At 48.6% G+C, this 27,061-nt stretch overlaps 2 long non-coding RNA genes across 4 annotated transcripts; both read right to left on the bottom strand.

Moving 5' to 3' along the window:
• Nucleotides 1–9,893: 9,893 nt before the first annotated feature.
• Nucleotides 9,894–13,724, bottom strand: LOC128087533 (uncharacterized). 3 transcript variants are annotated; one of them, XR_008209881.1, is made up of 4 exons: nucleotides 13,622–13,724; nucleotides 12,739–13,102; nucleotides 11,445–11,592; nucleotides 9,894–10,181 (listed from the first exon to the last, which is right to left on the bottom strand). It is a non-coding gene; the product is annotated as an uncharacterized LOC128087533 (long non-coding RNA). The 3 variants fall into 3 exon arrangements; XR_008209883.1 differs by having other exon boundaries at nucleotides 11,461–11,592; XR_008209882.1 differs by lacking the exon at nucleotides 11,445–11,592.
• A 6,524-nt stretch (nucleotides 13,725–20,248) lies between these two features.
• On the bottom strand, nucleotides 20,249–24,861 carry LOC128087531 (uncharacterized). The gene is made up of 4 exons (XR_008209878.1): nucleotides 24,808–24,861; nucleotides 24,557–24,688; nucleotides 22,039–22,190; nucleotides 20,249–21,569 (listed from the first exon to the last, which is right to left on the bottom strand). It is a non-coding gene; the product is annotated as an uncharacterized LOC128087531 (long non-coding RNA).
• Nucleotides 24,862–27,061: the final 2,200 nt, after the last annotated feature.

The following is a 27,061-nucleotide window of genomic DNA, read 5'->3' as shown; positions in this document are numbered from 1 at the left end:
CGTTAAAACTGGGGGGTTTGCAGCTGTCCTCCCGCCCCTCGTGCAGCAGCGCCAGCAGCCCCAAAGCGCTGCGCGTGGCACGGAGGTGCCTGCAAAGGTCGGGGCGCTGGGAGCACAAAGCGAGCTGCAGCTTAAATCCACGCCGCCCCGTTTCAGCAGGAATCGCGTTCCTAAACAGCTCTCTGCTTTCCCGGTGTGTTTTAGTTTAATCTGCAAAATGCTGTTTGCTTGCAGACCGTGGGTACTAATGCATATTAAGGCTGCTACACGTGTAAGGCGCCTCTGTGAAGCTTCAGGACTCCATTAACATTTTCATGGCAATTCTTTTATTATTTTTTTCCCCCTTCCATAGAGAATATGATCTCCTGCCTGCATTAAAAGCAGCCGGATTTCAAACTTCCAGGAGAAGAGAACAGTTCTCTTCATTTCCTTCCCAGTGAAAACATTTCAGCTGGAAAATTCTCATCGCTGTAGCGCTGACCTTTGTGTAGGTCTTTAAATCCTCAATGAAAGCAGCATGTAACTGCAAAGTTTTATTAACTGATTATCCCTGTGGTTCTGTCTGGCTTGGCAATCAAATTTGATTTAGGGGTACTTGTATTTGGTGTGAAAATTCAGGCTGTGGGCATCATTTTGGGTTGCTGCAGCTGATGTGCTCCAGCCATGCACCAAACGGTGCTGCAACGTTGCCTGGCCTGGGAAAGGCATCGCCAAAGGGAATCAGATGGGGTTTATTTTTGATTATTTAGTCAAAGCGTGATGCTGGGAATGAGAGACGGGCAGCCCCTTCTGTCCTCCAACTTTGAAAGTCAAAGAGGACGAAGCACGAAGCATCTTCTTTCATTTCCACTCTTCCCCCCCTTTGTTTTTTCCCCTGGTGTTCCGCACTGACAAGTGCAGTAGATATGAAACATCACAACAATGAACACAACTCCTTTTCTCATGCCTTTGACTCTCTTACTTCCAGGCTATTTACCAAGAAGCGCAAGAAACGAAATGTTCTGAAATACTGCAGCAAAATGGAAGAAAAAAAAAAAGGGAGAATAACATAAAGCATGTAAGCAACTTGGTAAAAATGAAGCAATACTGATGGAAAATTGAGTTTTAAACAGCAGGACAACAGCAGCTCAGATGGATTTCCTTCTCGGGTATTACAAAGCTAAGGCAAGCACCTGGAAGAGAGGCAGGCAGGGATATAATCACACGTTTCCTGTGCTGTAAAGGCTCGTGATGCTACAACACTGATTGGGAGCCTGCTCTGCTTCAGGCTCACCCCATGGCCACCCAATGCTGTCTCAGTTTCCCCCTCTGCTTGCTTGCAAGGTGAACATTGAGTGGGAAGAAAGGCAGCCAAATGAGCAGGGTAATGGGAGGGAGGAGGTAACACCACAGTGCCAGGATGCTGAGGAAGGGCAGGGAGACCTTTGCATTTCATGGTGTCCCATGTGAAGGGAGTGCAGCTACCCCCCTGCACCCCCCACAGTGTGAAGGGCATTTGCAGTGCTGCAGTTTTCAATGCCACCAGCATGCAGTTCCAGCCCCTTCCCACGTCCCTCTGCTGACCCTTTTTGCAAACAACCCAACGCAGCCCTGGGATGCAGATATGGGACCGTCTGTGCTTTCTTTCTCTCCTTGCCACGTGGACAGCTGCCAAAAATCTCTGCTTGTGGCACTTGATAAAGCTCTCATACAGTGAGGAGGGATGGGCAGCAGCAGCCATGGGGAGAGAAACGCTGAGGCCGTGGGGGTGAAATGCCACAGTGCCCCAAATAGAAGCACACCCATAACTTTCATGCTCCATGGGGACATGTGAAGAGGCAGAGGGCTGTGCAGTGCTGCAGAGCAGCTCATGGTCGATGAGCAGGGACCGCTGCCAAGCTTTGGGGTGAAAATCTACATGTGTGTCTGGGGCCGAGCAGTAACTGCTTGGTAAGGCCCATTGAACCTCTGATGCTGAAGAACATAAGGGGTTCCCCATCCAGCTCTGACTTTTGCAGGCTCCCATCTCTGGGGGCAGCATGGAGCTCTCAGCATCCCCATGGGCTGCGTGCCATCAGATGCCATGGCACTGCTTGGTGGGACTCCTTCTCTGTGCCAGCGATGCCTTCTAGTGCTCCTTTGTGCTGCTGTCACCCTGAAAGCTCTTTCGGAAATCTGGCCTGGACTTCATGGCAACGGAGAAAAGCAATGGATGCACAGAAAATCCCCAAAGATGGATGGCACACAAAGGGTTAAATGAAGCATTTGTATAAAAACAATGCATCCCATTTTTGCTTGATTGGCACCTTAATTAGGCCTGTGTCCTTTTTCCTGCCACTGCAATCAGATTGGAGAAGAATGGGAAGCTTCACACCGTTATATTTATCTCAAGATTACAAGATTTCCATTTTTTTTTCCAGTGCAAAGGAGAGAAACAAAGCAAAACAAAAAAACCACACAAAAAAAACCAACCACTGCAGCACCTTATAAACGTGGCAAAGGAATTATGTTATGTAGGGCTCAGAGAAAGCATGGCTTCCTGATTGCAGCACAAGGATTAATTTTATTGTGTTAACGAGGGATTGTTATTGCTATAGGAGAATGGGAAAGAAAAGTTCTCCCTTTCAAGTCTGCCAGCAAGGAAATGAGGGCCGGGGCACTGAAGGCAGCATTGAGTGCAAGAACTCCAGCAAAAGAAGGGAGCCGGGGTCCCTGCAGCCTTGGCCATGCGCTTTGCCTGCCCTGGTGCAGGGGTTTTGCTCAGGATTAAATGGCACAAAAGCTGAACGGCCGCTGGGAAGCAACGGCTCCTCTCTGCCCTGGGAAATTCTCTCTTTGTTTGATTGAAGGTCCATAAACCTGAATAACTGCACAGCGATGGCTCTGCGATGCTCACAGGTCCAAAAAGGAGAACCTGTGGTACCCCTGCACCTCCCTCCCTGCCTTTTCCCATACCCCAAAGCACCCCAAGTAGGGGAAAATCCACCAACCCCCCCCCAGTTCATACCTTCTACCCCTCTCTGTGAGCCACGGCTCACTGCTCTGCCCCATCTTTTAATTCCAGAGGCTTTCCATCCCCAATCAAGGCTGAGCCTTGAGAGGAAGGCAGTGCTGGCTGTGGGCAGTGGTCCCAGCCCTGTGACGTGCTCAGGTCTGATTTGCAGCGGAGCGGTTCTTCATTGAGCAAAGATAGAAATGATGCCATTTGATTGAGGTGGCTAATTACACAGCTCAAAGAGTAAATTACAGCTATCAAATATCCCAGTGAATATTCACTTACAAATAGAGATGGAGGAAAATGAAATTTTTTGGTTTGCTGGCAATTTTGAAATAAAAACATTGTCTCCTTTGGGGGATGTTAACCAAGCCTTCTGAAAACTCCTCTGCAACTGTTAAATTCAGGCGTGCTTTGTTGGAGGCCAACTGAGCAGATTGCTCTGATAGCCCTCAGCCACTTCTTTTCTATTTTGAGGTTCTGTGCTTTCTTCTGACCTTTGGAAAACATTTGCCTTCACTTTAACGTTTTTCTTTCTTTTTTTCTTTTTTTTTTAAGTGACACCATTGAGAGAACTGTGTTTTCTCTATTGGGGCCATGCTGCCCAGGTGTGTTTCCCCTAAGGGTCCCCTGGAGCTGCTGTGCTGCTGAAGACTCCTTGCCACGCTGCCCTCAGTTTCTCCACCAGCTCTGTGGGACAATGCAGCCATTGCCTGCCAGGTCTTCTTGCTGCAAAACCCTGCAGCAATCACTCCTCCTGTGCTCCTAGGAGTTTTCCCTTTGCATCCCTGCTGTTCCTTCCTCCTCCTTCCCCGGGTAATGAAAGGGAAGCATGGCTTGGTATGCATCTCCGTGCTTGCAAATTGCTGGGGCTGATTAGGAAACAAAAAAATGAAGACAGTTCTCATGTATTTTCCTCTTCCTTGGCCCTCAGAAGCAAAGCCAGAGCCCACAGAAACCCCTCCTTCCCCCATGTCTCATTATAAGCAGTGTTGTGCATCCCAAAACTTCTTGTCCCAGTGCTTCTGGGGCCCTTGAGGATCCCCTAATTTGCCCCGTGCCACCCTTTGTCCTGGGAGAGAAGATGTTTTGCCATGTGCAAACAGCACGCGGGAGCACAGGGGACTTGTTATCCCATCCTCTCCAGCTGTGGGGCTCAGCATGGGATGTGAGGGCACACGTGGGGTTTTCAGCCCCCAGGAGCTCAGGTCCCTCTGGGGTCTGCATGGGAGGATTGGAAACAAGAGAACAAAACACTGAGCTGCGTGTGAAATGCATGGCAGCTGAGCTGTGGTCGGGCACCGTTTGGGTGGCACAGTGTGGGCACGGCCAGACAGCACCCCCTGGAAATGTCAGACACTGGGGGTTGGCTGCATTTGCAGTGTGTGCTGATGGCACTGCATTGGCTTCGTTGTGTTGGGCAGAGGGGTGATTTTTCCCTGGTGCATGATAGATTTTGCCCTAGCATGGGTCACGGAAAGCCCAACATTGATGGGTTTCATCTAATTTCAATTACAGTCATTAAAACTTTTGCTCGCACGAGCTGAGCCTTTCCAAAAGCTGTCAAATGACAGCCCATTAGAGAGCGGTTATTTATAGTGGGGAATGTTAATTTTACAGGATCACAGACCAGTGATTCAGTGCCTGGCGTTGCTGAAAGGAATCACTCACAGGAATGAGTGTTCACTGACATGAAAGCACCCCAAATCCACAACCTCTCTGCAGCAGAGCTCCAAGAATCTGTCAGAACCCATCGGCAGCAGCCTGGGAATTCATGGGCAAGCTGGGGAGGTTTGGGCTCTAAATCCATGGGGAGAAAGGAGAGCATCACACACTCCGGAGCCCATCAGGAAAAGGGCTTGTCTCCTCTGGGGATCCTTCTGCTGGGCTGGCAGCACTGTCCCTCCCTGCTTGCCCTGCGGTGATGCCACCCAGTGGCCCAGCAGCTCCTCTTGGCCACCTCCGAGCACTGGGGGGGGGGGCAAGAAAGAGAGACAGGATTGGCACAGCCCAGGTCAGGCTGATCTCTGCTCCCCTGTCTGCCTTGCTGCCTAATATCAAGCCCCTTTGGGCGTGGGCCTCCCTTTTCCATCATTTCTCCAGCCCCTCCTGCAGCTCTGACCTTGTCTGAGCCACCGAGGCAATATAAAGTAATACGATAATCATAGCAATGATAGCAATAATCATAATAATAAGCCACGCTATGGCTAGGGCACCTGTCACCTAGGCATGTGAGTGCCTATGACAGCTAGCTATTACATACCTAGGCTAAGTGTAGTGGTGCCACGGCTGAGTGTTAACAGGAGAGCAAGGGAATAGAAATAGGGAATAGGAAATAGGCTCTGATAGCACTGCTGGAGTCTGGAGGTCACTGAATGGCCCCCCAGGCCCTGCTGGTAATGAATCAGCAACAACAGAGAGATGTTTTCAGGTATCTGCAGAGAGAAAGGAAGATGCTGTGCCACATCCCTGAGGGTCGGGTGAGGTTTTATTGCAGGATCAGCAGCAGTGAGGGACATCGCCGCAATTCACTCCGGCCAAGTTTATGAGAGGAGCAAGGCAGGGGCTCTGGGGCTGTGAGCACAAAGCACTGTTAAACCAATGTATCGAGGATGGTTTGGGCTCTGCCTTGCTGCAGGGCTGTAAATCTATTCGGGATGATTCGCTCACAGGGTCTGTGTTCGTGTCTATAAAACAGGGAGGGAGATAGCGGGGTGTTGGGGAACGATGCTACGGGTGGGGGAGAAAGGCAGCTGGGACACAGTGCTCTTGGGGTTCTGCACCACTGCACACGTTATGGGCATGGCTCGTGGTGCAGCAGTTTTTCACACAGGGTTTTCCCCTGTATTTGGGTGCCTAAATCTCCTAGGTGGCATTTCCAATGCCCCAAAGCACAGCGTGGCAGTTTTCAATGATCGTCAAACAGCAGAACTGCTGAAAATCTTCTGTCTGACCCCACCAGCATCAAAACGGGCCCCCCCAGGACCACCCACCACCCTGCCCAGCCCTTGTTCCTGCACCAGCTCTGCCACTTTAAGCTGCTGGAATAACTTCATTGCATGGACCGCTTCACCTCCTCTCTGTACCTGCAACTAAGCCCATCTCCCACTATTCCCTTTGATGACTTCTCTTCAGCTGCTGCAGAGGAGAAATGCTCATATCAGCAAACAGATGGCGGCTGAGGCATGTAGCATAAAATATATTTATCAAGGCAAACAGCTGTAGCCCATTTCATCCCAAAGATTTCTATTAAAAGTTCTCTGGAGCTACAAGCTGCTCTGACTTGCAGCCGGAATAAAGCCGAGGGGACAAACAGCTTTTGCAAAGCGTTTCTTTCCCTCCCTTGGCTCTTTTCTTTGCAGCCTGAAGAAAGCCCGACCCTGGCTTGAGGGAGCATGGGCACCGTGAGCAGCCCTGGGTGGCTGGGATGTGAGAGCTGAGAGCATCACCGCGTGTCCCCCTGAGCCTGCGGCTGGGCACGCCGTGCATGGAGCTGCAGGCTGGATGGGTTTTGCATCCAGCGACGCCTCTGCTCGAACCTGGGTCACTCCCAGACCCCAAAGGTGATTTTCTGCCCTTTCTATTTCACTGTTGGCTTTGTTTTCATTCTTAAGAGACCTCCATGCCACATTTCCAATAAAGAGACATTTGGAGGAAACGCAACGTTTTTCATAAACTCGGAGTAGATTTTTTTGGGCAGACATTACTTTCACAGTGTTGTAAAATTCCCAGCTTCTGCTGCTGCAACATTGACAAAACCATGAAATCCTCCTGGAATGGAAATTTCCATATTTCGTGTGAAATGCGCCATCCAAACGCTGAGCTGACGTGTTGGCTCCAAAATCATCCCAAAATGGGGGGTTCCCATTTTCATTTCTGCCAGAACCCTCGTGGCTGTGGGAAGCCAGGGCAGAAAATATGCTGGGAGCAGAGGTGGACTCAACATCGAGCCACAGAGAAAGGCAAAACCAGAGTCCATTTCCCTCTGTGACGTATCTCTTTGTGTCACCTGCTGCAATCCCCAGTTCCCCCTTTGCTCTCTGCCTGTGAGGCATCCCATCTCAGTGAGGAGCTGCAGATGGAGATGTACACCGCAGCCATCTCCCACCCAGTGGCATTTCACCTTATCCAAAATAGCCCTAGCAAGCCAAACCATCGCTCTTTTCTTCTCCACTCTCTCTCAGAAGACCTTTTCTCTTTCTTTTCTTTTCAGTGTGCGCACAGGATCGCAAACAGCATATGCGCAGTATGAAATATTCCTGGCAGTCCCTCCTTTTTAATTGCATGCTGCTTCCCCAGCCAACAACTACACGTTGCATCCCAAATTCAGCTTGCTATTTCGAGTCAAGCAAGCAGTGGGATGAGAAGTTTGCCCTAAAAATGTGCTCAGTGGAGTCGGGATGCCATATGTGCGTGGAGGTGCTGAGAGCTTGTTGGCTGCCCACAGAACTGGGAAACCACGTGGAAGGGGGCAGTGGGACTGGGGGGAGGCCAGAGGCTGGCCTGGCTCCTGCAGTGTCTGCATGACTCTGGATTATCTCATTCCTTCTCCTTAAAGCTTTGCTGCTGGAAGGATGCAGTGCAGTGAGTTGGTGCAAACCTGGTTGGTGATGCTCCTGGAAGATGCAGGAGCTGTGAGGGAAAGGGTACAAATCCCTGCGTTCCCACTTTAATTTATTGCCCTAAAAAACACCATCCAGGAGCCTTTAAATGAAGAAATGAGCTCGAGTTCACCGAATAAACCAGCCACACAGAAACGCTTCTGCCTCTATTCTGAGCAGAACTGCGATGGGGAAGCAAAGGGATTGGGAACAGAATGCCTTTTTGGTAATAAATGGTAATTATTGGTAATAATGAACTTTGGGGTTCATTATTCAGGACATGAACTTGATGATCTTTATGGATCCCTTCCAGCTTGAGATATTCTATGATTGTTGCAGCCCAACATCACTGTAACCCAGTGATGCCCAATTATTGCAACCCTTTAGTACTCTTTCAACCCAGTACATATTATTTTTGCAACCAAATATGATATTTTTATTGCAATACTATTGCAACTTGGTAATACGCTGCAGTGCTGAAGTTCTTCCTGCAGGCTGCATGAGCTTGGCTACCAGCAAATCAAGCTAAAGTTGGAATAATTCACATCTTTGTACTCGATTGGCCGAGTCCTGGCCATTACTCTGCAGCCTTCCTAGAGGCAGCACGTAAATCACTCCACCAAAAGAGTGTGGGACTGAATGAGTGGATTCAGAGGATGCTGGGTGCACTGAATATTCGCCCTTCTTGCTACAGGCATCCCCACAGTTTCCCAGTTTCCAAAGCCCTGGGGAGGACCCTGAGCTGCTGTGCATCTCCTGGGCTTTGGCACATGGAAAGGGGAGCAGAGAATCACATCTCACCTCCAAAGCAGAGACATGAAAGGAGGGAGAGCAGAGAGATAAAAGCCACGAAGTGGCAGCAGGAGGCAGGGAGAAGAAAGATACCAGGAGAACAAGCTGGCTCCCAAAACATCCCTTGTTGTGCTGCACTGAAGACCAAAAACTTGCACTTGGAAGGCTTTTCCAAGGGGAGAGGCTGTGAGCTTTGCTGCAACCACTGCCCTGGGGTCCTCAGTGGGTTGGCTTTGAAATAGCAAACCTATCCCCAGGGCTCAGGGGAACTGAATTTTGAAAGGAGTTTGTAGCAAACGCCAGCTGAACCCATTGCTGAGGCAAATGAGGTGAGCAGGTTTTGGGTTGAAAAGGGAAAAGAACAGAGAGTCAAAATGCTTCATTTCTGTGTATCTCCAAATGAAATGCTTGGACTTTTCATTTTCAAATGCAGCTTTTACATGGAGACGTGTCCAACCAGAACATGAAACGGGCTGGGAGGTCATTGCACAGTGCTCACCTGCCCTTGCTGCACCCCAGCCCAGGGCTTTGGTGCTTGCTGTGCAAGGCTTTTCGATCAGCAGAAAAGAGGCTTCCTTCCATCTTTCTGACTCATTGAGTAAAGGGGGAGAGGGGGAGTAATAACAAAAAAAAAATACAGAATTAACTCTAAAAATGACCTTCTTCTGAAAATAATCTAAAAATGAACTCCACAATAATCTCCCAGGTGAAAATTTCTTGGAGCCTGGCTTGTCTCTAGGAAACATTCCAGCATTTCTAACCAAAATAACCAATAAAACCCCATTTTTATCCAAAACTGGTGATAGCAAATCAAACAGCAGCAAGAAACAAAACCCTGAGAAGCATTTGGAGTTTGTCAATTTCCTTTAGTCCACATTTGGAGTAGAAGAGATTTCCCTGAGGGTTTACTTACTAGCATAAAAATATATATATATATATATATATATAAAATCAGTATGATTCAATTTGGACCAAAACTGTCATCTTGGTATGAAAACTCCAAATGTTCAATTTGAAGTATTTGAAACCAAAATTTCCAACCAGATGGGATAACTGCATCCACGGGCAATGGAAGAGCCACTGATGTCATCTGCTTGGGCTCCAGTGAGGCAGTTGGCACAGCCCCAACAACATCCTTCTCTCTAACTTGGAAAAGTGCAGCTTTGATGGGCAGACTGTTCAATGGATGAGGAGCTGTTGTGAGATTCCACCAGAGAGCAGCGCTCAATGGATGGAGATCAATGGCACTGGTGCCCCTCAGGCATCATTACTGGGACCAGTCCTATTGAACTCCTCCATCTTCGGGTTCAGCTTTCACTTCTGTTTCCCTCAGCTGTGATTTTCCCCATTCACCTTTTTCTTCTCAAGGTGTTTCAGACCTGGAAGCCCTGTGTGTATGGAGGACAGCCCTCCATGTCTCCACTCCCCACCTCGATGGGCTTTTTCACCTTTCCATGCACACTCCTGACCTCCACCGCAGCAGCTCTCTGAGTGAGGATCTACCTGCCTGCTTCCCTTATTCCCAGTGAGTTGATGGTGGGAAGGGGAGCAATAAACCCCAAATTTCCCAAGTGACACCCTCGTATTGACCCAACCAGTTAGAAGAACGATGGCGATTTCTTCAGTGAGGCAACGGTTTCTGGAGTCCCTGATTTGAAGAGATGCCAGCCCTTGGGAGCATGCCTTCTTCCTTTCAGCATCAGCCAGCAGGATGGGTGATGCAGCACTGGTGGATGGTGCATAACGGTGTAGGTCAGAATATAACCTAGCACTGCTGCCTTAAATGGGAGCTCTGAGCACCCTGGGCTGGCAACCTGCAACAGAAGTAAAGAGGAGTTCCTGTAACAGAGCCCAGGAGTTGAAGACAAGATTAAAGTCAACAGGCTTGGAAGAGAAGCAAAATTAAAACATAAAAACTCAGATTTCATTGCCAGAAAGAAACGAGCAGACACCATCTTCTAAGGTTGTTAAAAGAAGAGCTGTCATTACAGCGTGCTGCCGGACCCACAGCAAACTTGGCAGAGTCTTTAATTCAGCTTGAACATTGCAGCCCTTCTTTTACCATGGGGGAAAAGTCCTGGCTGGCACACACTGACTGCTTTGTGCCTGCAGCAGGCTGGATGGCTGCTCATTTCCCAGAGCAGAGGTGAGCAATAACTTTATATGGACTCCCAGATTTTATAGGAACCTGCATCACCGCTGCTCTTACACCCAATGGAAGCAACAGTTTCTCAGCCAGAAACCACCACAGGGGCTGCATTTGGGGCCCAGCACTTTGCGTCCACTTCAAACCTGAACTCCCCACAGGAACCACAGGTTCATTCACCACGAATTTGCCTGGCACTGAGGTCCTGCTTACCTTCTCCTGCCCAGGGTTTCCTGACTATAAAGCTGCTGTCACAGCTCTTTTATTTTTTTCCCTTGTCCCCCCCTTCCCCATCCCATCCCCCCCCCCCCCCTTTTGCTTGTTCTTTAACATTCTGATTCCTCAGGTGATTTTCTCCAGCAGCTGCAATATTGCAAGTCATTTCTTTGCTGCCCCAGGTTTCCATCAGGAGCCCCATCCCACGCTGGGATGCACCTCAATGATGCGCCCACACCCCAGAGCCCTCCTGCAGCGTCGCTTCTTCCTGGGGAACGAATCCTAAAACCCATTTTCCTCCTCTCTCCCTTTCCCTGTGCACAAGGCACTCACAAAGCAGCCGCCCCTTCCTCAAGCAGCCGTGTCAGGGCTGAAGGGATTAGCAGGGTGTTCAGCCACTGTCCACGCCTCGCAGCGCCATGCATTCCCTTTATCTCAGGGAAGCAGGCGCCTTGGCCGCCAGCCCTGCAGGGATTTATCGGGGTGCCCTGGAGCTGCTTCTTGCTCTCGTGCTGGCTCCTTCATCCTCAACCTCTTAGAAAGGGATGGGAAAATGCAAATAGTTTCCTATGAGAGCTCGGGCTCGGAGATGTGCACGTGGCTGCTTGGACTTGTTGCCACACTGTGGGGATGGAGATGACCCCTGAATACTCATCAAATATTCTCCACCCCCAGCTGCCAGCCAGGACATGTAGATCCCACCCCCATATCCTACCTGCTCAGTGCATCACCTGCACTGTCCGATGTCTTACACTGTGCACGAGATCCTCTTCTGATGACAACCAAACCCCAGCTTTCTCCTGGTTTGTGGCATTCCTGCCACCTGCAGGCACTGCAGCTCTCCCCCATCTCTGCTATTTCATCTGGATGAATTGGGGAAAACCGGTCCTGTTTGAGTCCCTTTGGCCATTTTTGCAGCCCTCTTGATTTTGGGAGCACATCCCTGTGGAGCCCCGTTATTCTCATTTTACCAATGGGAAAAACTGCAGGCAGGGAGCAGGATGGTCAGAAGTTTCTATTTGTAGATGCTTGGCTGCATCGAGAGCCCTGCTTGCCAGCAAGAACAGCCTGCTGTGAGCACACAGCAAATCACATCCCTGCAAACACCCCCGGTAAGCATTCAAAAATCACTCGGTGCTTTTAAGGATCCAAGCCATGGCCATGCAGCCCTGGGCCCAAAAATCTCCCCCAGTGGTGCTGGGTGCAGAATTAACACTGGGAGAGCAGATACATGGTTAACAAAGCAGCCACTCAGGAAGGGAAAACAACGACTTAATACTTTCTAATTACTGTCCCAAGTAAAGCAATTACTCCTCATTCACACGTGATTGCTAAGAATAGCTTACAATGAACAAGCATTTTTTAAGGATGCTACTTAGTAAATTTTTATTAACCAACAAAGTAAGATATTTATACTTCAGCACAGCCCCCATAAATACAGAAAAGACATTACTTAGTAAACGACTGAATCAGTACTGTGCTTAATTGCTAGGAATTATTATCAGGTTACTGCAATTACTATAAATTGCTAACAGGAGGAACCCTTAAATCATTTCTTAAAAAAAATAAAATAAAATAAAGGGGGGGAATCTTACTGATACACTTTGTGATGTTACAAATAATTTGGGGGACAATTCCTGAGGGGACTTCATGCAGAAGAACAGGAGAGGAGCTGCACAGGGAGCTCTGCAGTGCGCATGGCTGTAGGGTCAGGCTGGGACAGTTTGGTGCAAGAATGAAATTTCAGCTACTGCGCAGCCCTTGGACTTTCTGCTCACCACCTGCAGCCCAGATACAGAGGAAAACTCTATAATGGAGAATTCTTATGCACCTGAGAGGCAAGAGGAGGATTCAGGCAGCTCTCATTGCACTGGTCCTTAGGGTGGCCATGTCTTTGGCATCAGCCCATCTCCTGCATCTCCATGATTTGGGGAGATGGAGAAAGGATCATAGAACCACAGAACAGTGGGGTTGAAAGGGACCTTAAAGGTCACCCAGTTCCAACTGACCTGCTGTGGGCTAGATGCCAATCACCACATCAGGTTGCCCAACTTGGCCTGGAGCACCTCCAGCAACGGGGAAGGCATGCAGGGTCCTGAGAGCCTATAGGCACATCTTCAGGTCTACGCAGCTACAACCTGTCTGCCTATTCCAGCTGGATCTGTGGGTCTAATAAAAGGTTTTATCAGGCCCTATAAAGTCTCTCCTCTCACAGCCTCAGACATGGCACAGCTGCAGCGTTGCAGGAGCAGACATGGCCGGGTATTTCACTTCGGGCAACACTTGTACAAAATTGGGTGCTATCAATCCTTCCCGCTTCCTCTTGTGTGAAGCGAGGATAATGAGCAGGACGTGTGAAGTCTTGATCAGCTGCTGCTGGTGCAGCATGCCAGTGTTTTCAGATGAAAAGCGATGAGGGGAAAAAAGCAGTTATTAGAGCAGAAGCGCATTAGAAAGAAAAAAAAGTCTGAATTTCCATTATGTCCCTGGAGCTTGACATCTCCACAAGCAGCACTATTTCCATTATTGCTTCCCTTATTATTACATATTTGGATTCCAGACACCCTACATGTTCAGACCCCAGGGCTGGGCAGGAAGGACCGCTCCCCAGCGATGCTGGTTTGGGTCTTGGTGGCATCTCAGCACCCTGTGCCTCTGGGCAATGGCTTTGTGTAACACTACCAGCAGCTGCCCATCACTGATGGAAAAAGAGTGGGACAGGAGACACCTGCAGGTGTTTTTCTGTTCACACTCCATAAGGAAAGGAAGTGCAGGAATACCCCCCTGTGGTTCTGCTCATGCTCTTTGTGAGCTCAGAGCATTCGTGGCACAGTGGTGTCAGCTCTGCACACAGCTTTGGGATGGAGAAACGTACTGCCATTAGAGCTGTACCTCCTCCTTTGGTTTCTCCCTCTTTCTTCTCCTTCACCTTTCTGTAAGCACACAGGTCAGGGTCCCACTCCTTCCATCGTGAAAAAGCAAAGGCCAGGAGCAGCTGTTAAATGGAAATAGCATGAGACCTGCAGGCACAAGGATCTGCCTGCTTGGATCCCAGCACTCATAGGCTGGAAGTGGACTGAAAGGGCGCAGAAAGAACAGGAGGAGAAAAGAGGATGGTGGGAGGAAAAAAAAAAACAAACACACAAAACACTGCAGATGATAAAAGGATTTAAAGAGCTGGCCCCAAATCCTCTTGATGCATCAAACTGTGGGAGGCTTAAGTCTGCACTGCCCCGTTGGTAAATCCTCACCCGTGCCTACACCGTGCTGCTCTTGCTTTGTTGGAAGGGCAGTCCGTGGCTTCCTAAAGTGAATGCTGGCTGGGCTGCAGGTCCATCCCCACTGACACCATTTCATCCTTGCAGGCTGCTTTACCCCGGGGTTTATGTAAGCATCCCCAGGACGAGATGGGGCTGAAGATGAGAGCAGGGCAGACAGAGCACCGAAGCAGCTCTCTCCCCAGTTTCTAAACATGAGTCAGCAGGATCCCTGTTTTCAAAGCTGGCTGCTCTGAAAGAAGCATTTGCATTTCAGAGAAATCCTGCTTTGCTCTCCCACTGACAGTGTTTAGCTTTTGTTTAAAAGCAGAGCTCCTCCACCGCATTGCAAAAGGGGCCGAATGGAAGAGACAAGAGGTACGAGCCTCTGGGTTTGATCATTTCTTCCTTCATCTCTACCAGCAGAGCCCCTTGCCAAGAGGAACCGCTTTAAAAATCCAGTGCTCTTCACAAAGCAGCGAAGCAGGGGATGTGGCTGCCATGGGCACATGCGCCCACCGTTTCACACACAGAGGCTCTCACAGGCAAAAGTGCTGGGGAGAATTCATCTCCTTGGGTAGGAACAGCTCCTTCACCCCGTGGCTTTATTACCCCCCATTGGCTTGTCCTAATGACAGAGACCTCAAAAATAGAGCATATGTGTCTTGTAAATCCCTCCTGCTTTTGTGCAGGAAATTGCTCTGCCATAGGGGGCTAAAATGCATCACCTTCCTATGCTGGACACCTTTTCCTTGCATTCTCAAGTGTCCTGGGTCCCACGCTGAGGCTGATAACAGCCCCACTCACATCGCAGTGCTCACATGTTTATTCCCTGCCTGCTGCAAATCACTCATTCTCAGAAGTGTGCCCAGTTTGCTGTGTGGCCTCCCAGAACTCTGGGCATGGAGGACAGCAGCTCATGCACTGATGATGCTCTAATGAAGGAACACGATGGCATGAGCCACGTACCCACTGTAGTCCCTCTAATCTGCTGCAAGTCATCGTACATTTCCACAAGGACCAAATTTAGGGCTGCAGGGAAGGTTCCACAAGGGAGCGATCTGAGGACACTGTGCAGGACTGGGGCAGACTTTGCTATTGCAAAGATGTAAGCTTGGAATTTTGGTTTCCATATCTGGAAGTTTGACCTGAGAGCTCAGGATGGGATGCTTAGGATCCAGAATCCCAAACCTAGCTACTCTTACTATACTTCAGTTTCAGATGACCACAACTTGAGGTTGCTCTGGACATTGGCATTCTCTACAAGGACAGCCCCAAAAATCAAACACAGCTGCTCTGGTATCTTTTTTACCTTCCTTGCAAATCAATCTTATCGGCTCCTAAGTAAGTAGAATTGATTCAAAGCATTCAAATAGTCCTACTCATACCTTTCCCTTCTTATTTGGAAAGAATGAAGGAAAAAAGGTACTTACTAGCAGAAGACTTCAGCCACATAGGGATCTCCAGCAAGATCCCCTTACTTCCCTTGCCAAGCCTTAAATGAGGGCTGGGAAGGGGTGGATCCTGGCTGCAGCCCTTCCATCACTCAGTGCATTGCATGCACCTGAGCTGCTCTGGGCTGGCCCTGCCTTCTCACCAGGTGCTCCATCACTGCTTCAGGCTGTGACTTAGCTTCTCTGCTACAGTACCACGTGGTGTAGCATGGGATGGGAAACCCATTGCATCTGCACAGTGCCACCAGGGAGTTTTGCTCCCCGGGAGATGAGTGTAAAATTGACATTTACAAGTTGGCATTTTTGTCAACTTTGCAAAAACCCATTTGCAAAGGCTGAATCTCACAGCATCTCTCAGCTCAGCCCATAACCCCGGGGATGGCATCACGCCTCGTGAAGACAAAGCCTGAACATTAAAAAATCCAGACACCAACGTGTTATTGACAGCAATATATTACAGAGGCACGGGAGAGGAGTGCAGTATTTATAGACCTAAGTAACCCTCAGACACAGGTGGCACTTTTTGACTCCGTACTGCTCTCAGTGCTGGATTTTGTTTCTGCCTGAGGATTATTTAGGAAAGAGTTATTACTGCCTCTGATTTATTGCTCTGCACTGGGGGGAACTCTTCCTTTCTGCCAAGACAATTAGTGAGGCCTCTTGGAGAGCCACTTCACAGAGCCACAGCCTCCACTCTGCCACTGATTGCAGACAGACAGGTGAGGTGAGGATGGATGGAGAGGCACTGAGCTCCATCCCCACCATCCCCAACAGTGACATCTTCCTCTGTATTAAACGGGCAGCTGAAATTCTGGAGCAGTAGCCTGTGAGTTGTGTTCATGAAGATTAACTCTTCTGTGAAGTTTCAATTTTTTTTTTCTCCTTTTGGTTAGGAAAAGCAGGCTCCTGTGCAAGCAGATGCAGATGCCCTTTTTTGGCTGTTCTGCTGTGTTTTACTCTCCTCCAAAACAGCGACAGCACTCATTGCCCACTGCATCCTCCCAGGCTGATGCAGACTATCTAGAATACAATCAGAATACAGTCAATTAAGGACAGGATTAGACTGAGAGGAGGTTAAGAGGTCTGTGACAATGAGACATTCATACACAAGTCTCTCCCTTCCATCCTTCACAGTCTGAGCTGATTCTCCCAAGGTCCATTGGAAACGAGCTGTTTGTTAATGCATCTGCGGGCCCAATGCAAAAAAAAAAAGAAAAGGAAGAAAAACACCCCAGCTGCCCTTGTGCCAAAACTGCCCCATCCCTGCTACCTACTGATTGATAACTGCCTGGGAAATCAGGCTTTCTGCTCTGTGCAAATAGAAGTTTCACCTCTTTGCTCTTAATTTGTATTACTCCCTGCCTTTCCTCTCTACCAGAGTTCCAAAAGGAGCCCCAAACCATCATTTTGAGGTTGGGCAGAGGCGGAGCTATGGATTTGGGTGGCACTTGTGGAGCTGTGCTTCGAGTGAGCAGGGCTGGAAATCTCAAACCCTTGCCAAAAACAGAGCATTAGCTTTAACTATTTGAGCGACTTCACCCCATGGTTGCCTGGAGAAGGGGAATTGGTGGCCAGGAGTGCTCCTTCAGGTTTGTGTTTGTGTCCCTACGGCCCTCAGTGTTGTGCAGGCGTTGATTGCGGTGTGAGCGTCTCTGCTCAGCACTTCTGTGTGGCCAAAAGCACTTTGGGGTGGCTGAGCAGAGCGTATTTGTGACTGCTGACAGCACTTCTTGTTTCCTCTTCCTGCAAGAGGATGGCTGAAACACCAGCAAAAAACAAGGAGTGTTTGGAGGTCAAGAGCAACTCAGTGTTTAGAGAATCATTGCTGAAGTTATTGCATGGATAATGAGCCCACCTGAAAGTATGAATAAACTCTGATTTATATAAAAGCTCAAGAACAGCTAGAAGTGGAGTGGAGGGGTGTACATGTAAATTTCAGTCTGTTTTTATTGTTTCCACTGTGATTTTCTGAGCTTGCTGTGGTGAGATCTGCACCATGAGCCAAGGGCACTGGCTGCCTCCTCCAGCTGTGCACATCTGGAAATCCCACTGCGTACCGACTGCTTCCTGCATCTGCTGAGGTGGTCATCACAGCACTGAGACTCATCACAATGGACACTATACAGATATAGAAGCAGAAGGACAGTGCCAAAATGCCAAGGACCTCAAACAAGAAGCACAAGCCTTGCTGTGCCTGAGGGATGTCACTCCCCAGCCATGAAATACCTGTGCCTGTTGTGGGGGAAGGTGGCATCAGGATCACAACACTCTTAATGGTCCAGAAAAGTTGGAAATAATCTCACTCTTGCCTTTAGCAGCTCTGTGTTTAACGAATAATACGTAAACATGTATACACAACACACACATCGCTAAGTTTTGATGATCACTTTTGCTTTTTGCATGGACACCCAAAGAGAGCCTAGGTCCTGGATGAGGAGCTGCTCCCTGCAAGCTGAATGCATAAAAGCCTGCATGAAGGGAGATAAGCCTTCAAGAAATTGTGCTGGGAAGTGCAGAGGCTGAGGGAACCTCTTTACGAACACGTATGTTAATTTCAGGGCCATAATGAAGAGCATTCATCCTGTTTCTGTGCTCAGGTTCGTGGCTGAGTGAGAGCTGTCCACAGAGAGCAAACACCACACAAACTGCAGAACCTTTCCTGAAAGTTGTGGAGGATTTGTTTCTTTGGGAAAAAAACAACCCTGCTCTTTTCACATATTACTTATCCTTTCATTCTATGGGCTCAAAACAGGGCTGGTTTTGCCCTCGTGCCTCCTCAGCTCCACCAGCTTGGCCATACACACAGGGCATGGATGCTGGGACTCAGGGACGGGCCCCTCCGTGCACTGCCTTGGGGGAAAAGAGCAACAAAACCCACCAAACTCCACCTGTGAACATCCTGAAGCCTCAATTCCTTCACCCCCACTGCCTCCCTGGGAGCTGTGTAATCCAGCTGAGCGTGTCACCTCTCGGGGGACAGACTCACCCTCTCCAAGACCTTTAGTGCCAAGTGACACCGTTATCCAATTTCCTCCTAATTGCACTAACAAGGATGAATTAGGACTTTCATCAACGGGGGCGAGTGATCAGTTTGGAGTCAGCCATGGGCGACGGAGCCAGAGATTAAACAAAACTATCATGTTAATGTCTAATAATACAACAGCAAGTGGAAATTAAGCACAAGACAAATATGCTGTGCCGGCGACATTGGAGAGTTTGTTCTTTAAACACGGCGTTATTTTAAAGGCAATGCTATTATTAGGGCCATCTAACTTAATTTCGAAGGCATAATAGAAAAGTAAATGTGCCGCAGTTGCACTTTATGTGCAATTTCGAAAACAAACCCAAACTGGGGGAGAATGCTGCGTGCTGCTGAAATAGCCACTCCAGCTGAATTCCTCTTTGATATACGTTAATTACCTCCAGCAGGGGAGGGACAGCTTCACTCAGAGCTGTGCTCTGTGCAGATGAAGCTCTGAGAGCAGCCCCAGCTCCTCTGTGGGTTGAAATGATGCCAAACCCATGGGATATTTTAACTCCTGCTGCGCCGTCGCCTTGATGGGATGCAGGAAGGCTCATTCCTCACTGTTGGTGCACCTTTGTTATCTTACAGCTGCGTCGCTGATGATTTTCTTACAGGTTTACTTTTCAGATCTGCCCCTTTTACTGCTTTCCCGCTTTGTGTGTAGGGAAAATATTTCCATATGGGTGAAGGGTTTGTTCCCAGTACTGTGGCTGAGCTCCTGTTGCATGCTGGCACAAGCGGTGGGAGGCAGTGCTGATAACCTCTTTGCTTGTGCAGTGCAGTCTCAGGATTGATCTGAGCATAAAGCAACACAATCAAATTCCCCTGTATGTATTTTGTGTTATTTTTTTTCCAGCGGTGATATCATTTCCCCTTTATTAAGTTGCATGGAAATTGTGTCTTAGTACTTTAATGTCTTGTTCTGCACTTAAGGGAACGTTTTAGATGAGCAGCAGCATTGAAAGCCCTCTTTCTTTATTAATATCCATCTCCTTCATCCCTTCCTCAGTGACATTACCCCCTGCTTTATGGTAGTTGTGGGGGTGGAGCGGAGGCTGATGGCCATGCAGCAGTACTTGTGCTCTTTGGGTTACCCCCATCTCACTGCAGGCTTTCTCCCCTGGCTCCAAAGGCTGTGCACAGCGGTGTGACGTGGCCTCACTGAGTGCTTTTAGCTAGGAGGGCTCAGGCAGGGGTTGCTCTGTGCCTTGGGGGCCTTCCAATAAATCCCAGTGGAGCCAGCCTTCCTTAGTGCAGCTCGTGAGGGCCTCAGAGCTGAAAATAGAAAAGGAGGAAGGCTGCAGAGCGCTTCCCATCCCATCCTTTATGTCTCATTGACGCTGAAGTGCTCTCTCCCCTGGCCGGTGCATTCAGCGCATATTAAACACAATATGAAATTCCATCTCAGAAAACCCCAGAGATGGCTCGATCGACTGTCCTTTAAATAGAATTAAAATTGACCCGAGGCAGATCTGCAAACCTATTGAATTACCCAGTCCAGCACCGAGCTTGGGTTGGTCTCTCAGGGAAGGAACAGCGCAGCCTGGGGTGGGATGAGGAGCCCTGCTGGCACAAGGGCAGCAGCCTCTCACCGTGGCTTTGCACAAATCTGTGCCATAAAAATGTCATCCTGTGCTGCAGGTGCATGCGTGAGGTTTTGGGTGTAAGCAGGAAAGTTGAGAATGGGCGTAGGTGGCAGTGGGGCAGAGTGCTGATGGGGAGCAGCACACACAGCCCAGCTGTCCCCATCATTCTCAACCCGAGCACTGCATGGGCACTGTTGTGTGATTGTGTGGCTCTATGATTCTTCCTCCTCAGGTTGTTTAGCTCCGTGCTAAAATATTTAACGTGGTATGAAGAGCAACAAAAAACCCCACGAGCTAATCTGCTGTGGTTTCCAGAAGCTGTACCCCCTCCCTGGCCCTGTTGTCAGAAATGGGAAATCTCTCTTGCTTAGTAATGCTTTTCAGCTTGTGGCTGGCGTGGCTGCACCATGTGCCATGCATCCAGCTGCCTATCTATAGGACATCTAATGGGCTCCAGAGGGAGCCTGGCCCGCGGCCCACGAATCAGCAAACCTGAGTCTCATCAGCGCTTCAGGCACCAGAGGCATTTTAAAAGACCTTTATCATGAGCAGAATTAGCAGAACTCGTCCCTCTGGTACCTGTTAGCTATTTTATTCAGCCCCCTTCACCTCCTGGATAAAAAATAATGTGCATCTGTTTTGTTTGAAAAAACTGTCCTGTGGGCATTTGTGCTATTCAGGGCTGTGCAGCGCCAGGGGACAGTGAGCGGCATTTCATTGGCTTGGCTGGCTGGTTGAGGCTGGAGAGATTTGGGTCACTTGGCAGGGTGAAGATGAGTCCTGGATAGCCTCTTTCTGCTGGTAACCTGCCTTGGTGCTGGCTTGGAGAGCTGGCCTGCAAGCCGGTCCAGGGGATGGGTGTGCAGTGTGGTGGTCCAGGTGGTTTGGGGCAGCAGGGAAAGGCAAGGATGTAGGTAAGGTTTGGGGCCTTGCTAATTCAGCTGGAATGTCTTTCTATCCTTCTCTCTTGGGTGCAAACGTTTTGCACACAATATTATCTACTCGGTCTCCAAATGGGAGAAAATGATGGTAGGGCTTGAGCACACAGCCTTGATTTATACCTGTGTGCGAGACCGGCACAACCCAGCCCCAGCCACAGCTATTATTAGCTGACAGATTTTAAAGAAAAACTATATAAATCTCCCCTTGTGCCATAAATACACTTCTGCCTTGGGAGACCATGAAGAAGCTCATTAAACCACATCCTGAGAGAGAGGCATGTGTCATCTGCAGTGACAAGCGATGCAGCCTCCAGTTACCTTGCTGGCCAGGCCTGGGGAGTATTTATTGAACTTAAAGGGGGTTTAATGCTCGCTCAGGGCAGAAGAGGCAAACACACTCAATTTTGGCAAGGCAGGGGCCTGGAAACTGCATTCCTGAGTTTTATTCCATGGCAAGCAGGGAAACTGTAACTATAGATGAGAGGAATAAGTGTGAGGGGCTGAATGTGAGGTCTGCTACAAGCTTACTGCTTAGGTGGGTTGCTCTCTTGCAGGTCAGTTTGCTCCCAGGGCTTTTCTGCAGGTGAATGAAAATAAAAATGAATTAAAAAAAAAAAAAAAGAGAGAAAAGAAAAAAAAAAAAGAATAAAAAGAAAAAAAGGACCAAAAAAGAGAAGATTAAAAAAAAAAAAAAAAAAAGAGAGAAAACACAGGAAAAAAGAGGAAAAAAAAGGAGGAGGAAGTTTGTCCCCTGGTGTGGGCCCAGCAAAGGACCAGTCTCATGGTGCGTTTCTGTTAGTGGGATCCAGAGCCAGAGGACCCTGAGGAATTTCACACATCTCTGGTGCAATTTGTCTCCTCTTTTTCCTTCTGGGTGGAAGCAATGCTAAGAGGAAGAGTTATTCAGCTCGATAACCACAGCTAAAGCAACACCTCTGATGCTGCTCTTCCAATTCCAAAGGACTGAAAACCAGCACAAAGCTTTGCGATCCACTTTTCCACCACCAGTTGGTTTAAACCCTTCCTTTCTGGTTCCCCATACATACCAGGTGCAGCTATACATCTCCATTAGCATGCAACACAGAGCAGCAATCTCTGTAGTACAAACCAGTTCTCCAGATTGAGAACTTGCCAAGAGTTGGATAAGCTGTAATAAAGTCCCTTGTTGTAAGAGCACCCCGCTGACACAGGCTCTGATCTGAAAGGAGTGGGAGCAGAATTAAATTCCCTCTGCTGAAGCCTGTCCATTATTCTTGGGCATTGGATTGCAGGAGCTGAGAAAGCTGCTCTGGAAGCAATAAGTGCTCACTACAGAGAGCCCGGAGTGCTGTGTGCTCTTGGCAGGGGAGGGATGGCAGAAAGCAGCTGCAAAACCTCACCCAGCTGCAGGAGGGGAGGGGTTTGGAGGGGAAAGGAATGGACAAAGCTGCTCCAGCAAAAAGGGCTGAGGGATGTGGAGCAGAGAGGATGTGCTGCACTGTGGCTGCAGCTCCCCACACCCAGGTTTGCTGAGAAGCACCAAACCCACAATGCCCAGCCCCAGGTGAGTTACTTCAGGCCACGTTTTTAATATCATTTGAAGCCTGAAGACTCAGCCAGGTGCCTTGTGGGATTTGCAATAACATCTAAGCGCTGGAAATCTTTGAAATCCTGTAAAGTGGGTGAGAAATGAGCTGAAGGCAAGGGAGCAGAGCAGCACAGACCCTGTGAGCGGAGCACAGGTGTTGCATGGCTTACACAGGAACTGAAAAGCAAAAGGATTGGCCCCGCAGTTCCTTGGAGTTTCTGTCTTTTCATTAAAAAAAAAAAAAAAAAAAAAAAAAAAAAAAAAAAAAAAAAAAAGAAGGCTGAAAAGGAGCTTTTCAGCTTGAAAAACACTTCATTCTCTCCTCCACATCTCGTCCATCAGCCTATCAGCCCCATCGCCCATCCCTGCTGGCCTCCCTCTCCAATGCCAGCCGAATGCCTTTAGTAAGGCGCATTCCATACTGATGCCCTTTCCTTTTCCCTCTGTGCCATTCCCCCAGTCTTTGTGCCAGCTGCAAACTTGATCAGGGCCAACGTGATGCTTTCTTGCAGGTCATTGATAAAAATGACAAACAGCAGCAATGCAGCACTCACTGTGAGGGCTCCCACCCCCAGAAGTGCCTTTTGGGATGAGCCATCTTGCCAGCTGTGCATTGCCTTGTGTGCCCTGCTGACCTCCTTCCATCCCAGTCTCTTAGTCAAGATATCACACAGGACCCAGCCTGAATGTGTCACAATGAAAGCATCACCTGTATCAGCCAAATTTCTAACCTCATCAAAAAAAAGATATCAATATATTTCAACAAGATTTATCTTCCATATGTCCCTCTTGATTGGCATCCTTTGCGTTATTCCCATTAATTCCTTACTAAACAAATCCTGCAGCAGATTTCCCATTATTTTGCCTGAAGTCAAAGTTGGGCCGACAGGCTGTAATTACACAGGTCATCTCATTTATCCTTCCTGTTCATTGGTGCAATGTTCATTTCCATTCAGCTTTCTGGATCCCACCAGTCCTCAAGGGGGTCATTGGAGATCAGCATCTCAGGCTGACCTGGACCTGACTGGGTGACACCGCTGTGGATGTGGATGGGATGCAACCCATGCAAAAAAAAAAATCACATTCATCAAAATTTGAAGGTACTTCAACACTTCCCCCCAGCTCTTACAGGGATTGAACCAATGTCTTACAAATATTGGAGAAAATTGGCAGAAAACAGCTAAAACCAGAAGCGCTCTCCTCACACATGTACAAACAGCCAGAAATAAGTGCTGTTATTGCTTTGAAATCCTGAGGGTTTTGATGAGAAGTTGTGCACATGTCTGTGGATGTGCATGTACATGGCTGGCTGTAAATGTGTTTGCTTTTACTGCAAACCTGGCTTCCTGGCACAGGAATATTTAGTCCCTGTGCCGAGCACTTGGAGCACACAAGTGTGCCTGCATGAGCCCTCGCCACTTACGCTGATGGGGCTTTCACATCGTAATCTTTATTTCTCATTTGGGTTATAGACATTTTCCAGCATCCACAGTCTTTGAACCTATAAATTAAAACTTCCATATACCATATCATTGCTCCCAGCTCGGTGAGGACACAATATCTATCCAGGCATGTTTATTCCTGCTGCTGCCACAGGTGGAAGCTGTGATATCAGTCCAACACCTAACACTGTTTGGACAGGAGTGTCAAAAGTAAAGGAAGGCATTTTTCATCAAAGCTGTTAAGATTTCTTGGCCAATTTTATGGCTGCTCAGCCAGGGCACCACATTCCTGCCCCTCTCCTTTGCCCTGGGGATTTTCAAAGCAGTCTCCAGCTCTGATCTCCGTGCAGAGCATCCCTGCCCTTTCTGAGCTGCTCCTGCAGCAGCAATCGGCAGCAGAAAGCAGCTCAGTCTGTGCAGAGGAGAGCGATACAGGGAGAGGGGGAGGTATGAAAGGCTAAAAACGATTCTTGCAGACTGCAAAATAATTAAGAAGGAAGACTGAACTCCTCTATTTTTGTTATTGGGATGCTTTTCCCACATGCAAAATTTCACCTGCCTAATGTTGAGGGGTTTGCTGTTCTCTTTTGAGTGCGGCGGCTGCACACTTTCCTGCTGCACCACCCCTTCCCTCACCTGCAAGGAATCCCACTCTCTAACCAGCACTCACTGGCAGCAGTTAACCCTCTGTATAATCAATGGATATTAAGATGTTATAATCACGAAAGAATAAGAGAGTTAGGCAAAGTAGACTAAGATAATAGGAGAGAACTAAGATAATAGGAGAGAATAAATGGAAGGCTTACCCATATGCTAGGCTCACCTACAAAAAACACCAGAAGAAAGGATCTCCAGACAAGATCCTTCCCCACTGGTAGCCAGCTCTTAAATAGGTTTAGGAGGGGTGCAGCCAGGCTCCATCCCTTCCGGCAGCACAGCTCAGTTGCCTTCACCTGTGCTCCTCTGGCTGACTCATGGCTCACCTCAGGTGATCAATCAGAGGTTCAGGCAGTGATGCAGCAGTTCCCATACACCTTCCTTGGCTCCTTGAGCAATGCTTGGAATTTGGATCTACTCACTGACCAAGGCCAACGTTCTCCCCTGCAGCAAAACCAGCTGGTATCATGCCCTGCTCCCACTCATCCTTCAGGTTGCCCAGGTATCCAAAGGCTCCATGGTGTCACCAGCCTTGCTGGACACCACTTTTTCTCTCTTGTTTTTCAAGGAGCTTCATGTGTGTGAGCATCACGCTGGGTGCTTGTCTCTCCGGCTCCAGGCCTCCCCGAGGATATGACAAGCCAGAACACATTGCAGAGGGACTTCAAAATTATCTATCTCCAACATCCACTTAATCCATCGTGAGGAGGACCGAAAAGCTCTCCAGGCCTGCAGGAGCTCTGAGCAAGCCGCCGTTTCTTATGCTGAGCCTGTGTTCCCACTTGTCAGTTTGATTTCTCAATGCTTTACAATCTCTGGTATTCTCGGTGAGGATACGGCATCACGTCCATCACCCGTTATCACTAGGTCCCCGTGTTTCCTTTTCTTCTCTCTCAGCCGCTTTGCAATCTTGAACCAATAAAAAAAAGTAAAAAGAAGAAAAAGGAAAAGAAGAAGCAGCGGCAGCTTTTCAGTTCCTTATCCGCCGCAGCCTGGATTACATCCAGGCCTCTTGCTATGATCCTTCAAGTTCCTACTAAACATGCCCTGCATCTCCTGATAACATTAAATCTGCATCTTGGTTGGGTTTATCAGTACTTCTGGGGACAAGCAGGGCTGGTGCGTGAGGAAAGAGCAGCGCTGCAACAGGTTATGGCATGCAAAGAGATGGGATGGAGCAGCACAGGTCTGATCTGCTCCCAGCCAGACCCAGCACAGCTGGGAACCGCTGCAGGACACCCACATGCCAGGCTGAGTTATCCTGAAGGTGATGAATTTGCAGAGCCAACAAGGCTGCTCAGGCTGTGCAGTGCTGAAGCAGCACTGGTCTGAGTTCCTAGGGACAAATAATTTGATTTTCCTATCCCAGCACTCAGGATATGATTAACAAACCTGTATCCCATTGCAGCAGTGCAGCCGCTGGTAAACGAGGATTGTTGGTGCAATGAAGAGAAACTCAAAATACATGTGTGAAGTTAATGAAGAGAAAGAAAGTCTTGTTTTGGATTCATTAGAATCAGTAACAGCGTCCAATTAAGAAACATCCACTGCATAACCACAGCAGAGGTTTAAAAACAGCAGATAAGTGCTTCAGGTCATCTTGGGATCAAAAGGAAGGGGAGTTTTAATACTTTCTTTGTATTTTCTGCTTCCTGAAGGCAAGGCATGACTTGAAATCTGTCTCCTTGAACACTGAGGAAGAGCATGCCTGGGCAACGATGGCCAGTGATGGCTTGTTGGCTGTCAGGGCAGTTGACCATTGGGGTGGTAGATGTAGGCTGTGAGCCATCTGCAGCATCCCCAAACCAGGACTTTGCCACCTATCAGGGCTCGGAGTCTGGTATGGACCTCAAAGCTGATGTAAGCAGAGGCTGACTTTCCCCTTTATTATTTCACAAAAGCACCATGGAGGTGCAGGGGAATTAAGATGCCTAGACTTTAACACAGATCATTTCTAAGGTGCATCTGAATTGAGCTTCCACAAGACTTATAGCTTGTTTTGGTCATAACCCCACTGCAGCCGGTCTTGTGCACTGATGTTATTGATACAGCCAGTAATTACATTTTCACATAGGCATTTTTTCTGTGTGTCTACACTGTGTTTATTACAAACTCTCAATTATTCATTTTTTCCCCTCTCTTGTCATCCCTCCCTCTTCTCTGCCTATTTATATTTCCCTCCTGGTCTTATTTTTCACCTGTCCTCTGGCTTTTCCTCCAGCTGTGCTGTGCTCCTCCATGTCTCCGACCAGGGCAATGGCCCAGATGGGCTGAAGCCCCCTTGTCCCCATTCCCAGACGAATTTACTTGGCAGTGGGATATCTCCTCTGTTCAATTTTCTCCCCACCTTTGCCCCAACCCATTTTTCTGCATCGCTGAGCTCCTGCCACAAACCTCCCTGGT

The sequence above is a fragment of the Tympanuchus pallidicinctus genome, unplaced genomic scaffold (assembly GCF_026119805.1).
Source record: "Tympanuchus pallidicinctus isolate F22 unplaced genomic scaffold, pur_lepc_1.0 scaffold30, whole genome shotgun sequence".
NCBI classification, from domain to species: Eukaryota; Metazoa; Chordata; class Aves; order Galliformes; family Phasianidae; genus Tympanuchus; species Tympanuchus pallidicinctus.
Note: the sequence above shows the minus strand (reverse complement) of the source record. Positions and strands in the feature narration are given on the sequence as shown.